Source organism: Neomonachus schauinslandi, chromosome X (genome assembly GCF_002201575.2).
Source record: "Neomonachus schauinslandi chromosome X, ASM220157v2, whole genome shotgun sequence".
Classification (NCBI taxonomy): Eukaryota; Metazoa; Chordata; class Mammalia; order Carnivora; family Phocidae; genus Neomonachus; species Neomonachus schauinslandi.
Genome location: NC_058419.1, coordinates 73818150 through 73821421, shown reverse-complemented (window position 1 = coordinate 73821421; position 3272 = coordinate 73818150). Strand labels below are relative to the sequence as shown.

The window sequence follows — 3272 nt, the reverse complement described above, 5'->3', positions numbered from 1 at the left end:
AAAGCTTTATTTCCAGAGACTTGGAAATTCCTTAAGCCCTGGCATGTCCAAAGTCTTAGCTGTCTGCTAATAGGCAGACTGCATCAGACAGAAGGAAAATGCCTTTATCTCTCCTCTTTCCCCCAGGGAAAGAAAAAAGAAAAAAAAAAGATGCAAAGTGAGTTGACATTTGAGAAAAAAGAAGAAAGGCATTTTCTGCACAAACAAAAGATTGGAAAGTGGTAACAACTGCTTAGGGGATTCAGAAAACTGAGCAGTAGAGTTGAGTTAGTGTTAACAGTGGCACATGACCTCCAGCCAACTCAATGGGACCAGCTACATCAATATGTGTGCTAGGCCCAGAACAAGGATGGCACCCATGCTGCTTTACTCTGCTTCAATTAGGCCCTACATAATGAAATTAAACAATACTCTTCTAAATGACCAAGTGCCCTCAGAAGAAATCACAAAGGAATTTAGGAAATACTTTTAGATACATGAAATAGAAAACACAACATACCAAAACATATAGGATACAGCTAAAGCAGTGCTTAGCAGGAAATTTATAGTTTCAAATATTTTAAAATAAAATAGAAATCAAGTCATTTTCAGATAAACCAGAACATAGAAAAATGTTACTAGAAGATATATGAGAATTACTAAAGATACTCTTTCAGGCAGAAAGGACAGGATAGTAGACAAAAACTCAAATCTATATGAAAAAATAAAGGGCACTAGTAAAGGTGACTACATAGACAAATAAAAGAGTATAAAATAATTTTTATTTGTAACTTCATCCTTCTATGTTTTTAAAAAGACATTAGCATTAAATAATAGACAAAAGATGTGTTGATGGCTGTTTAAAAGCTTAATTTGCATGATAATAACAGCATATAAGAAGGATAGAGGGAATGGAGGTATATTGGAGGGAAGTTTTTTTTAATATAATATCAAAATAAAATTAGTTTAATAAAACTAGATTGTTTTAAGTGAAGAAGTTAACCAGGGCAACCACTAAGAAAGTAACCAAAAATATAGTTTTAAAATGGTACACTAGGTGCGCCTGGGTGGTTCATTTGGTTGAGCACCTGATTCTTGATTTCGTCTAAGGTCATGATCTCAGGGTGGTGTGATAGAGCCTTATGTTGGCTATATGCTCTGTGGAGAGTCTGCTTGAGATTCTCTCTCTCCCCCTCCCTCTGCCCCTCCTTCCGTGCACATGCTCTCTCTCACTAAATAAATGAAATAAATCTATATAATAAAATAATAAAATGGTACACTAGATGACTCCAGAGTCAACCTGCCCAGACATGGCAGCTTCCAGGTTGCTGTCCTACTTCCGGGAGTTGGGGAAGAACATCATGTGCATGGACAGGAACTAGGCAGATCATACCAGGGAGATGCAGAGTTCAGTACTGAGCAAGCAGGTGTTCTTCCAGAGATGGTCCACCACTTATGCCCCCAAGGGCTTGCCATCCTCATGCCAGCCCATAGTTGCAACCTGCACCACAGCTGGAGCTGGGCATGGTGATGTGCAGGTGCTGTCACACCATCCCAGAGGCCTCAGCCATGGACTATGTGCCAGGCTATGCCCTGTGCCTGGACATGACCACCAGAGACATGAAGGGAAAGAAGTGCAAGAAGAAGGGGCTGCCCTGGACTCTGGCCAAGAGCTTCATGGCCCCCTACCTTGTCAGTATGTTCATCCCCAAAGAGAAGATCCCTGAACCTCACAACCTGAAGCTCTGACTCAAGTTCAAAGGTGAACTCAGGCAGGAGGGTGAGACATCTTCCATGAACTTTTCCATTCCCCACATTATCAGCTATGTCTCTAAGATAATGACCTTGGAAGGAGATATCATCTTGACTGGGATGACAAAGGGAGTTGGAACCATTAGAGAAAACGATGAGATCCAGGCTGACATACATGGGGTCATCAGTACAAGAGAAATCCTTAAAAGGTGGAAAGGCCAGAATATTGGGTCTATACAAAGCACCCTAACTTCTTAAGTTACAGGAAAGAAGGGAGCTAGACAGAAGCAAGCAAAGGTTATTAAATATGACAATTCTTTACTAAGAAACTAATTTTTAAATATGACTTAACTGGATTGTTATGACTTAGGAAAGATGGACCCTGTAGGGAAAACATGTTCTAGAAAAGATGGGCCAGAAATGGAAAGAAGAATGAATGCTTTTTAGGAAACAACCAAATTAAAGTTTTTGTGAAGCTTCCAAAGAGGAGACTTTATCAAAACAAATGTTCAGAACTTACTTACCTTTCCTAAAACTGGGCTGGATAGGACTTTGCAGTGGGTCATTCTGGGATCAGTAATTCAAAACATAAAATCTGCAAAGAAGGTTGAAAATCATATTTCCAAAATTTCCTTCATCATGATAATCATCTGAAGGTATTTGTAAAAATAAAATTTCCACATTAGTGGCCCATAACAAGCCACTGTATTAATTAGCAGAATTAATCTCCAGCACTCCCAAGTGATTTTCATCATGGAAATGTGGAAAAACACTATTCTACATAATCAATTAATTTAAAATTTTATTTAATAAGTGAACAATTCATGATGATTTATACTCATTTGTACCATGGCCTGTAGATTCTGAATTTGGAAAATAATTTTGAAACAATTGTTTTCCAAATAAATATGCTATCTTTTTTATAATAAATAAATAGAATTTAATTAATTAATTACAAATAAAATGGTACACTCGAAAATACTCATTTAATACAAAAAGAAGGCAACAACAGAAAAATAGAAGAACAAAAAAGAAATAAGACATATAGAACATAAATAGTAGAATGACAGATATAAATCCAATATTGTCAGTAATTACATGAAATTTTAATGAATTCAACACACTAATTTAAAAGCAGAGAATGGTAGAATGGATTTTTAAAACACCACAAAACTATTTGCTGTTTACAAGGCACAGTTCAGATTCAAAGACACATATAGTTGAAAGTAAGAGGATGGGAAAAGTTATACCACACAAACAGAAAGCTGGAGTGGCTATACTAAAATAAAATAAGCTTTAAGACAAAAAAATGTTATTATATATAGTAAAAGACATGCTGTACAAATAAGAAAGTTTCATCAGAAAGATATAACACCTATGTTCTGAATAACAACAGAGTCTCAAACTGCAGGAAGCAAAAACTGGACAGATTGAAGAAAGAAATAGACAATTCACCATTAGGAGTTGAAGACATATATCTCACTTTCAATAATGGATACAATAATCAGAGATTTATAAGGAAATTCAAGATTTGATGAATA

At 36.2% G+C, this 3272-nt stretch overlaps 1 pseudogene; it reads left to right on the top strand.

Annotated features, from left to right (window-relative positions):
• The first annotated feature begins 1289 nt into the window (after window positions 1-1289).
• On the top strand, window positions 1290-2012 carry LOC110571548 (annotated as a pseudogene).
• The last annotated feature ends 1260 nt before the right edge of the window (window positions 2013-3272 follow it).